The 12,623-nt window shown below is 43.7% G+C and overlaps 1 long non-coding RNA gene across 2 annotated transcripts; it reads left to right on the top strand.

Moving 5' to 3' along the window:
- The first annotated feature begins 2,636 nt into the window (after positions 1-2,636).
- On the top strand, positions 2,637-4,433 carry LOC141295270 (uncharacterized). Of its 2 annotated transcripts, XR_012341031.1 has the most exons (4): positions 2,637-2,803; positions 3,073-3,158; positions 3,437-3,526; positions 4,319-4,433. It is a non-coding gene; the product is annotated as an uncharacterized lncRNA (long non-coding RNA). The 2 variants fall into 2 exon arrangements; XR_012341030.1 differs by lacking the exon at positions 2,637-2,803 and having other exon boundaries at positions 2,927-3,158.
- The last annotated feature ends 8,190 nt before the right edge of the window (positions 4,434-12,623 follow it).

Below are 12,623 nucleotides of genomic sequence, written 5' to 3'. Positions count from 1 at the left end.
GAGTCAGGCGCACAGCTTGAATGATTTCAAAGGCGGGCCCTTTGAGACTTTCCAGTATCCGACGTCGTTTCTCTTTGTCGGAGCACTCACCTTCCTCCACTAAGAGTGTTGCTTGCTCCAGCCAGTTGTCTAAGGTCTCTTCTCCAATTGGGGTGGGACTGACCCCGGAGAATGTCCGCAAACGTCTGTATGGGTGACTGTCAGGTTGTTTGTTTGTTCTGCTCATAACATCACCGACCGCACGGATGATGTCTTCAGGGTTGCTGTTACTCTCTTTGGTGGGGGAACATAGACCTTGGATGTCCTCTAAGGTTCTCCCTTCACTCTGTAAAAAGGTAAGTAGCTTCTCTTCAAAGTTATCAAGCTGAGGCTCTGTGTAGTAGACAGTTTTCCAACCACTTCCTCCACTTATAGGCATTATCTCAGGTGGGATTTTAGAGGGGTCAATCTCTTCACGACACTCACATAACACCATCACTGATTGTTGTTGAGGGTGAAACATTTTGCCTCTCACTATAACTTTTCCCAAAGCTTTGATGGTCCCTGCTGTTTCTTCAATGTCTTTTCTTGAAACACCTTCTGGCACTCCATGTAACAGGAGGGCATGCTTTAAATCTAATGATTCTCCTTTGCACCAGTTAATTAACTCACGTTGTGATGGACTGCTTGTTTGGCCTGCCATTGCCGTAATTTACTTAAATTACTTTTAGTTACTGTTAGCACGTTACTTTTATACTGATAGCTCTATACTACTGCTCTAAAGTTGTGGGGTCTAGTTGATTGTACTCTAAGTTTATAAATCCTAGTTTATGTTAAATGATCCCAGCGGTGCCTCCATTTATGTAACCCAGGTCCCATGTAGTTAGAAAAATAAAGTTGGAGTGTTTAATACAATGAGACTGGGCCTGGGCTCGTTGTAGGGAAATACAACTTGTTTTGTATGCTTCCTAATAAATGTATATTTGTAATACTCTTGGCTATTCTTATAATGACCACCACAACTATTTTAGATGCAAAAATATTCACAAGTATTTATTTACAACATGAAATAAAGGATAAATGTATCTTAGAATAAAAATAAAAACAAATCACATGTGTAGGAAAAGAGATGGAAGAAAAAAAAACTTACAAGCAAATAAAACTTCACTTTCCCAAAAGGAAAAAACCCTTTCTGTGTTTATATTGAAATTTACTAATTAATTATTCCCTCTGAAAAATGTCCACAACCCGTTGCAGGCCTGTTCGATGACACTTTGTGTGCGGTGGGGCCTAAAAACTGGAATGGCCGCTTCACTCAGAACTGAGCATAAACAAAAAGCACGTGCATGTGAATGTTAGTACTCACGAATCCAGGGAAAGTCAGTAGGGGCAGAAAGGAATGGGGAATAAGAGGCTCAGTACGGCAATGGCGATGGCGATAGCAAAGGAAAAAAGCACAGCACGACAGGTCACAGCACGTCAGCAGGGCACTCCACGGCAGGACAGCAGGGCAGAAAAAGTAGGGCCTTCGGTTGGAAACCCGTCTCTCTCTCTCTCTCACACACCAACGTCCGTCTCCTTAAAGCATACTATCTGAATTGAGCCACATTACCAAACACTATCTCTTGTCGAATTAGCATTACCTTTGCTTTAACATTCAGAAATATCAAAATGCTAAAACTACAATATGTGGGCACATAGGCACAGAATGCTACCGCTAACTAGCATGTCGCTAACCACGTTATACATCCAGTCTCTTCACTATAACAGTTCGATATAGCACAAAATTACAGGCATACACAATCATATTCACCTCTTGCAGGTCACACCAAAGTTTATGTCAGGACCACGAGTAGTCGACCTTCACAACAAAACATTAATGTTTCCCACAACACGATGCCTCCTTCATTAGCTCTCTATTCGATAGCGTTTTTTTTCTATTTTCTCATGCGTTCTCACTACTCCCCGCACAAACCTGTGCCACTAGTCCCGCCCCTTACACAGCGACGTTACTCAGATTGGCTCGAGTATTAACACAACCAAAAGCAAAACAGGAATTAAATGATTGACATGTGACAGTTAACAGGTTAGGTTATACAGATAAACACAGCTTCTTCTTCTCTACTTTTCTCTCAGATGAACTCAAAGACTTTTGTATGAATTTATCTTTAACTGTAAATAGTCTTATTTATTAAACTGTACATATTATATTTATGCTTTTTTTTTTTAGCACACCTTTTAACCAATTTTAACTACCATGAACTCTATCTATGAACTTTTGTTTTGTTTTGTTATTACACAGTTACTTATCTTTTTATGCTCTGTAACATATATGAATTTTGTACAGGGCTACATATGAAAAACTGAACAATTTTAATTTGTTTTCACTTGTTTAACAGCAAACTAACAATATTCATCGTGTTTTTCATGTCGGTAGACTTTTTTTTCTGACTGGCGGCCGGGGCGCCGCCATAACGGTGAAAACATGGACTGGTGAGTAAATTAAGGTGACCTATATTAGTCGAAATAAACTTTATTTAAACTGAGAAACACGTTTGTATATTCGGCTGCCCTTTAATGCAAGTTAGTTCGTCTGACGAGCCCTTACTCAAGCTTAACAGCAAACTGAGGTGAAATACTGAGGTAAAGTGCGTTAAGCAACACCACTGTTTCTGTGGAGATTTTAAACTGTATTTTCAAGCCCTTTTTTTGTTTGTTATTTTCAAGTTTCTGGTCTGGATGTCGTCTGTAACGTCGGAGCGCGGAGGTGTATTTTGGATCTTCTTCTGTGAATGACTGCCATAGTATCGACGATAATGAACTGGTAAGCTAATAATGTCAGTAAGCCGAAGTTGACAAACTTAACGTTAGTCACAGAGCAGCATAATATCTTTTAAACGCTGCCTCTTTATAGCTAGCAAGGTAATTCTCTTCAAATGATGTTTAAGTAAGAAATGTGTGTATGAATGTCGTATGTAACTTTATAGACGGTCCCTTCAGTGACAGACGTGACATAAACAGCGCGCTAACATGAAACACTGAGGTAAAACTGAACACCGCGGTTAACTGCATCTTTTGTGTTTTATTTTCAAGTTTGTGGTCTCGTGGTCATGTCGTCTGCATCGGAGGTGTATTAGAGTCTTTTCTGGTGATTGCCGTCGTCGCGGTGCAAACAACAGGTGAGCTTCCCCTTTCATCAATTTAACTAAGTTAATGTTAACGTTACTAAATTAGCCAAATTAGCCACAGGCTGCTGTTCTCCACTGACTTGCAGAACAGGTTAACTTTTTAAAGAGAGTAACGGGCTAGCAATATATTAATATAACAAGTTTTGCTAATAAATATTATAAATGTTTATTTTATTAAAAATGTAGATTTTATTACTGTACAGTAGTTGTCTTTTCTGATCATAAACTATAGTAACACTAAAAGGGTGTTGTGACACTGTCTGTTACAGGAGATTTCTCCAAGCACTAACTGGATGCTGACCATCAGGGGCAGAATCATCATACAGCCAGCTGTCCATTTTACAGACATGCAGAATCAGGTAACCCAAAACATTTTTGTTTTACATTGCATTTACATTCATGCATTTTTCAGATGCTTTTATCCTAAGCAAGTTATATTGTATTTAAAGTACACATTTGAAAGGTATTTATTTCCGGGGAATGTTTTTTATTACCATGTCTTGTCACATCAAGATTGAGTTTGCATGCACATTAAAATTATTTCTATTAAACCAGCATTTAAACAGCAAAATGCAGCTGCTTCAGGTATCTTTAACTTACTGTAACCTTTAAATTCATAATAGCAATCTTACCGTCTGTCAATTTAGATTATTGTTACTGTAAAGCAACAATTAGAGATTTTTAATCATAGTAGGCCTATTATATGCACAGACTTTCTAGGAAACACACGTTTAGAATGTTTATATGAACAGATTGGTTAGCATTTAGCATGGTCTGTGGCAGACTTTTGAGTGTCAGGGCAACAAAATTCAATAAACAAGAATGTAATATTAAGTGATTTAAATCATGAAGAAAGTATTGTCTTTTTGCTCCATTTAGTAAAAACGGTTCTTAACAAAGCCATGTTGTGCATCTCTGCACACAGCAGTGTTTCATTACTGAATGAATTTACCTTTTTTAAACACCTAGAATCAGTGACTTACTGACCCATTCATAAAATTCTTTATAAAAAATTTCAAGAAAAAGTTTCTTCAGTTTTTCTTCTTACTACTGCGTTCGTATGTAGTATATAATTTTTTTTTTAAATGCATACAGCACCAAGTTTGACAGTTGAGGCAAATTCTTTAAACACTGTTTTCTTGTGCTTGCAGGTTTGTTCAGACAGTCAACCTTTGTGGCAGCAAATGCATTGACAGTCACAGATCAGATGGACTTCTGGAAAGAGGGTGCAAACAACAAGCATCAGCCTGAATCCCATTCTGCCGTTTGTCATCAGAGAGCTTGTCAACTTTGACTCAAAACTACTAAAATTTAACACAACACAAACACATTTTACTGTATGATTTTATTTTATTTACACTACCAGACAAAGCTTTTGAACAGTAAGATTTTAAATGTTTTTAAAGAAGGTCTCTTCTGCTCACTAAGCCTGCATTCATTTGATCCAAAGTACAGCAAACACAGTACACTTTTGAACCATTTTTATTATTTAAAATAACTGTTTTCTTTTTGAATATATTTTAAAATGTAATTTATTGCTGTGATCAAACCTTAATTTTTAGCATCATTACTGCAGTCACATGATCCTTCAGAAATCATTCTAATAATTTGATTTTCTGCTCAAAAACTATTATGATGTTGCTGAAATTATAATGCTAAAATAAATTTTTTTTTCAGGTTTCTTTGATAAATAGAAAGTTCAGATAAACAGCATTTATCTGAAACAGAAATAGTTTGTAACATTATGAATGTCTTTATTATCACTTTTGATCAATTTAAATCATCCTTGCTAAATAATATCTTTCTATTAATCAAAGAATCCTGAAAAATCTAAAAATTAAATAATGTTTATCAGCATACTAGAATGATTTCTGAAGGATCATGTGATACTGAAGACGAGTAATGATGCTGAAAATTCAGCTTTGATCAAAGGAATAAATTAAATTTGGATCAAATTAATGCAGGCTTGGTAAGCAGAAGAGAATTCTTTAAAAAAATCTTAGTGTTCAAAAACTTATGACTGGTAGTGTACTTACTTATTTTTGCTTTTCAGTATGTGTATGTTTGCCATGATACAAAGTCTCTGTACTTTTAAAAAGAAAATGTTCAACAATTAAAAAGAATATTATCAGAACTAATGCTTATGAGTTATTGTGATTTTTATGGGGTTGGGGTGGTAAAAATCTTGAATTACAGTGCTGTAGGTTAATTGGATTGTTTTTACAGGTAAAAAATGTTTAAAATAAATGAAAATAAACTCTATAGTACTGATACTGTAATTGAAAATACAGTAAAAATACTGTAATTGAAGATACAGTAAAAACACTGTAAATTAAATTACAGTAAAAATAATGTAAATGAAATTACAGTAAAAATACTGTAAATGAAAATACTGTAAATGAAATTACAGTAAAGACCTTTTAGTACTGTAAATGCACTTACAGTATTAATACTGTAAACATTTTTACAGTAACTTACTGGCATCCAGCTGCCAGTAAGTTACTGTAAAATTTACAGCAAACTTTTTACAGTGCATGTGTGCGTGATTACAGAATGCGTGAAGCCAAGCTATAGTGGAAGACAGTATTTGTGGTTAAAAAGTATATACATTTTTATTTTTTTTTAGAAAATGACCAATCATTTTGCTAGATAAGACCCTTATCCCTCGGCTGGGATCATGTAGAGCCCTTTGAAGCTGCACTTTGGATCTTCAAAACGTTTGTTTTTATATTACATTTGAGGTTTACATTTTCCCTCGGAATGATCTTGGTGTCAGTAGCACCATGTTTGACCTACAGCAACCTACATACGTACAAACATAAATAAGTAATGGCATCAAATCAATCCTATAAATAAATAAATATTTTTACAGAAAAATAAAAGTTTTTAGTGCCGATCAAAAGCCAATAAGTAGGAACTTAAGCAAGCACAAGTGTAAGCCTATTTTAACAGTTTGTCAGTTTCAGTACTTTAATGAATGTTATTAAAATTGTGGAAACTATTAAAGAATGTGAAGTGTGACTGGTACTGTAAATAAATAACTGATGTTTAAAAGCCCCATCTGCGAATTTCAGATGATCCAAAATCTTTCTGTGTGCCATTTAACCAACACTAACAAAACAGACCATAACAGGTGATGTAAGCTCATTTGTGTTCGCTTGTTAGATACACAAATGGCAAAGAGCCAATGATGGTACTACATCCAACATCTAAAAAAAAAAACTTTAAAATGTAAAGAGTTAAACCTGATTTGTGTATTTTGGCCATTAGCCAAGCAAAGCATTTGGACAGGTTGACTGGTCATTAACCTTCATTTCAGCATTTAACTTTATTTTAGAGTGTCAGACATGAAAGCTTTTCAGTTTCACTTAATGGCCTGTCACTCAAGCTCAGCCTTCCCCAAATTTTATTCCGAGCTCCATTACTATGCAGGCTAAAACTGGAAGAGAAAAAAAGAGTGAGATTCCTAACCTGACTGATTTATTCTGTTCTATAGTCTGAATATTGCCAATCGACAACAACAAAAAATACATACATACATATAAACATACATACATACATACAGAAATACTTCCAGAATAAATGTTCCTGATAATTTACATTTCAAGAGATTGAACATTCAGTATGTTCATGTCTTTCTTTCTTCGATCGCAAAGAAATTACATTTTTTGAAGAAAACATTCCAGGATTTTTCTCAAATAGTGGACCTTAATGATCATATAGAGATCAACAGGTCGCAACAGCTTCGAAGGGCCGTACAAAATCCCAACCAAGAAAAAATTCTAAAAATATATATAAATTTATATACTTTTTAATTGCAAATGCTCATCTTGCACTAGCTCGCATTATGTAGTCACGTTGGAAAGATAACACGTGACGTAGGTGGAAGTACCGACCCAGTGTTTAAAAAGCGAATGTGCAAAGAAAGTCAAACACAACGATATTGGACGATTTTAAAGTTGGAGGATAAAATGAGATGGAGTTTTTCTTCCTACCCTACCTTTCTGAACCAAAGTACCCAGACAAAGAACTTACCACGGGTTACTTTTCCAACATGATTACGTAATGCGTGAAGTCGTAGATGGGCATCTCAGAGCTAGTGCAGAAGAAGCACTTGCGGTTAAAAAGTATACACATTTAAATTTTTTTAGAAAATGACTTTTTGATAGACAAGACCCTTGTTCCTCGGCTGGAAACATGTAGAGGCCTTTGAAGCTCCATTAAACCTGCAATTTGGACCTTCAACCCATTGGTTCCTACTGAAGTCCGTATATAGAAAAAAAATCCTGAAATGTTTTCCTCAAAAAAATGCAATTTCTTTGCGACTGATAAAAGGAAAGACATTAACATCTTGGATGACATAGGGGGGAGCGGAATACATTTTCAGTAAAAATTATTCTGGAAGTGAACTAATCCTTTAAAGCTTACTCTGACTATTGCCCACTTAGACAAGAAGAGACTGACATGTTTCTTAAGAAATCAATAAAACCACAATATACCGGAATATAGAGTTGAGCTCAAGGATATCCTGTTTATGTGCAACATGGTCTCACTCCCAAGTCGTCACATATTGACGTTTGGTCAGGACCCTTTGGCGTCGCATTTTGACGCACAGTGTACCCCTTCAGCATCATTTTTGGAAGTGCAGGGTCCTCCACTGCTTTAAATAAGAAACCCTTGGCGTCAATAAGCTGACGCGAAAGGCGCTGTGAATTTTCGTCATGATTAAATGATATATTGGGTAATAATATTGCCATTATTGCAAATGTATTGGGGTGTGATTTTTCAATGCAAACAGTCACAACACTTATTTATATTACATTATTTACACATTTACCAGCAGGTAACCCAACCCCTGCCCTTAAACCTAACCATTTGTCAATAAAACAAAGATATAACAGGCAGATACAACTACAGTCACAATTTATTTAAAAAAAATATGAATATTCCAAGTCTTCTGAGGCAAAACGATTGATTTGTGAGAGGAACAGACGCGATCGCCGTCTCCGTCCGCTGTAAAGCTCATCCTGTTTTGCCGCAGTCCGTGCGCGAATTCAAAAAATGCCGCCAGACAGCAGAAGCATTACGTCAGCCTTGGTTGTGAAATTCTATTGGCTCTTGTCCAGTCCAAACCTAGACCAGATGGTGGATCAACACCTACAGCCGAATGTCAGCGGATACCGTGTCAACTAGATGAGCCCCAGAGACAGATCATCAAGAACGTCTAGGTTACGAAGGTAACCCACGTTCCCTGAAGGAGGGAACGGAGACGTTACATGGGATCTCGCCTGAGAGACCGATCATCTCTGAGCCTTATATAAAAAGGCCAATTGCAAATTGGCGAGTGGACGTGCGCGTCGGCCACTCCCCCGTACATACGGGTATATAAGATGGCGGCGCGCATCACTCAAACAGGTTTTCGCTGAAGAGCCGTCAAGCCGGCGTCAGCGCGACGCCAGGGGCGTGGCAGGGGAATGTAACGTCTCCGTTCCCTCCTTCAGGGAACGTGGGTTACCTTCGTAACCTAGACGTTCCCCTTCAGTCGAATCACTTCGACGTTACATGGGAACTAGCCCTATGGAAAAGGCCACGACCCTGACGCCGCGTTACGCAACAACTTCACGTGCTGACAAGTATACGTGCCGGCAGGCGAAGTGTAACGTAACCTTCCCAACGCCCCGAGGCCCAATAAGGGGGCCCTTCCAGGGATGCCAGTTGTACTGAAGCATGGGTTGGGGGGGCGGAGCACATGAAATCTTTACATGTGGAAATGAGAATAATTCAATATATCCATAAAGGTTTTTAGGGATACACGAGGGAAACAGTGGTCTCCTCCGCTGGAATAATAAAAACTAAGCCACAACCTGCGGGGCGAAGGAGACCCAGGCAGGATCACAGTGCAGGACTACTCCGCGTCTAGCCTTGACTGCGGGGCAGGAGGACCCAGGGTTCGCCGGAGGGAACATTCTGGGAAATAGCGCACGGATCCATGTGGGAATGGCGCCGCAAACCGACACCAGCCGGTCTTCCCGCTCACCTGTGAGTCCTCATGTTAGGACACGGGAGAACGGCCTCTGCGCAAGGTTGTAGAACCAAGCGAAGGTAGGGTGTCGCCCAGCCCGCAGCTTCTGGTTTTTACATCTGCTGGTGAGGTGCCGTGACCCAAGGATCATAGCTGTCCCTGAGTATAACAGGGAGAAGGCATCTACCACCCATTTAGCCAACCTCAGTTCGGGGAGCATTCCCTTTCTGCTGAATCCCGAGGCAGATGAAGCTGCTTGGTGCGGCTGAAGTGCCGAGTGATTCAAGTTTCACATTTTTAATGACACAACATCGCAAGGCTGGGTCTGCCTCCTCCAGGGCAGAGCTTGCAGGTTCACCACCTGATCGCGGAAAGGCGTGGTGGGAACCTGGGGCACTGGGCCGGGGTCTCGACGGTAACGTGGAAGACGCCGGGCCGAATTTCTCGACACACTTTGCTGGCAGAGAAGCTTGTAGGCCCTCTTGATGGGAGCCAGGGCAGTCAGGAGCGCTGTCTTAATGACAGGAATTTTAGCTCGACTGAGGCCAGTGGCTCCAATGGAGCGACCGCGGCCCTGAAAGGCGACGGGGAGGTCCAAGAGGTATGAGGTGCGTTCTAAGCACCTCTGAGGAACCTCAGCTTTAAGCACCTCTAAGGAACCTCAGCTTGTCGATATCCTACCCTCTTAATGGAAGCCAGGGCAGTCAGGAGCGCTGTCTAATGACAGGAATTCTAGCTCGACTGAGGCCCGTGGCTCCAAGGAGCGACCCGTGGCCCTGAAAGGCGGCGGGGAGATCCAAGAGGTATGAGGTGCGACGGGGGGGTCCCAGAGGGTAAGAGGTGCTACTTGACAGAGAAAACTTGTAGGTCTCCTGCCCTCTTGACGGGAGCCAGGGCGGTCAGGAGCGCTGTCTTAATGACAGGAATACTAGCTCGACTGAGGCCAATGGCTCAATTGGAGCGTCCCGCAGCTCTGAAGGCGACGGGAAGGCCCCAAGAGGGTGAGGGGTGCGTTCTGGGCACCTCTGTGAAACCTCACGGTCAGTAAATGCTTGCCTACTTAGCTCCATCTACTGCATGTGATATGCGGCGAAGCAGCGGCATATACTTGGAGAGTCGAGGGGACAGCCTGCGCTCAACTCTCCTGCAGGAAGGGAAGCATTACTGCAGTCGTGTATCTCTGTGGAAAGCCAGCAAAATAGACCTCATCTCAGTGCGCAAGCCTGCCTAGTAAGGGAGCTCGGTACTGAGTGATAGTTGTATCACGGTCTGTGAAGGCCGGAGAGGTCTGGGGTGTCATACCGTGCCCTACAGGGAGGGACTGCCGCGAGGGAACGGTTACTAAGACCTGAGTCCGGGTGGGCCATTGTTGTAGCGCAACCAACAGACTTACTCCTCGTCCTCCCTGGACTTGCACATTGTCTGTGCAAGGAGGCTCGCTGGGGAAGGGCGTACTTGGGCCCCGGAAGTCAGCTGTGAGCCAGCGTTACTCAGAAAGAGGCAGCTGGCAAAGGGAGGAATCGGAAGACGAGCGAATGTGGCTGGCCTACCGATATACTCCAAACTAGCTGCATCACGGGGTGGAGTCGCCATCCTGCAGGTGGGTGGACTGCCGTGAGAGCCGAGAGGCTGCACGGTTGAGTTTCCCTGCTTCAAGTGAATGGCAAGTAGCAAATCTGCCACGTTGGACTCCATGGGAGCAGATGGGGAGGTTGTAAACCTCTGTCGTACATGGCAACCCAACCCGTGGTAGCCACGGGCTGGCTTGACGGCCAAACTGCGGGAAAACGCCAGTCCGGAGTGGGCCGAGGTGCCATGCCCATCATGGGACTCGATCGTGCTGAAGCGGTCTCACATGAACAAGCTTAGCGGCTCTAAGCGGCTTAGAGCTGTCATGTGCCCCAGGAGCCTCAAATTTGAGAGGACCGCTATGTTGTGCCTGATTGACTCAGGAACTACAGCACTGACTGCGCGCTCCTAGTACCGAGTCGGGCTCCCGACCGAGGGAACGGATTCCTTCGGTTGGCCTGAAGGACCAGATGGCGGGGGTGCCGAAGCACCAGGTCCCCAAGTTCGCACAACGGAACTCACGAGTGGGCTGGCAAAGCACCAGTCGAAGAGACGGTTGATGATGCGAAGTCCTGTCTGCCGAAGAGGAGACAGGGGAGCTCCCATGGCCTAAAAAAGGCAGGAAGGAGGGGGACTGGCCAAATGGAAGCACCCCACGCTGAAGAGCTCGACCCCCGGAGCAGACCGCCGAGGGGGTGTGTGTCGGGGGGAAATCGAGACGCGACAGCGGGTGCCCTTCAGGCAGATGGCTGCAACCCAGCCCTGGAGACGGAAACATACCTGTATGTGCTTCGTCGTGAGCGAGTGTGCCGACAGCCTGAGAAGGGATCGGGACAGAGCTCCATCCAGGGCGGATATTAACCCACCACACTTAACTGGACACGTGAAGTCGGGACTGAGAGATCCCGACCTCGTCCCGGGGGAGGGACAGGCTGGATCGCGTCCTTCGCCAGTAGGAACGCGACCTCCGCAGGCAGAACAGAGGCACGCCTGCCCGAATAAGAATGTAAGGGGTACCTCTGAGTCTGGGCGGACGCCTGGGGCCGGGCCGTACCGTCCGTATCAACCAGCGTAGTGGTATCAAGGGAACGTTGACCGACGTGACCGTGGTGGGACAGCCTAAGGGGAGACAGGGAAGGGGACAGAACCCAGAAGGATGAGCGTCCTGGGGAAGTGTCTAAGTGCACTAAGCAGTGCTTACCTTCTTCCCTGGATCCCGCGCTGGCGAAGACCAGCCGCGAGTCTGGTTCCGAGGAGTGTAAGTGCTGCTCAGGAAGGAAACTCGAGGCCGAAGCCAGAGGTGAGAAATTTGCTCTTTTTGAGAAAATGTGGGTACCGTCGACCGTTGGCCGACGGCAGCATTGAAGCACACAGTGGCTCCCGGCCCTCCACCGGGAGCGGGGAGCGTAGATGTTAGCATCCCCTAAGGAGCAGTCTCAATCACCTCTGGAGGCCCGCGTCAGGGACGTTTCGCAGTTTTCTTGCGAGTGTCTCGGGCCGGTCCCTGTGCCGCGGGCGGCGCCACTCTCCTGCGGCTGGCTCTGCGCTTGCGGGCCCTTCTCGCCGACCTGGCGTCGTGGGCCTCCGCAGGGGGGCGAGCCGTAGATGTTGCGGCCGCAGGGGGGCGCCCTCGGCGACGTGCAGGCGGAGGCGGTGCCTCCGGCGGCGGGATGGAAGCATCGCGGCGGGGCAGGATGTGAAGCGCCTCCGTCTGTCTCTGGGCTGCCGAGAACTGTTGGGCGAAGTCCTCGACAGAGTCGCCGAATAGGCCCCTCTGGGAGATGGGAGCGTCGAGAAAGCGTGCTTTGTCGGCATCTGCCATCTGGGCCAGAGAGAGCCATAGGTGTCGCTCCTGGACCACAGCC

This window comes from Garra rufa, chromosome 21 (assembly GCF_049309525.1).
Source record: "Garra rufa chromosome 21, GarRuf1.0, whole genome shotgun sequence".
Lineage (NCBI taxonomy): Eukaryota > Metazoa > Chordata > Actinopteri > Cypriniformes > Cyprinidae > Garra > Garra rufa.
The sequence above is the reverse complement of the archived record's forward strand: the minus strand, read 5'-3'. Positions and strand labels throughout refer to the sequence as shown.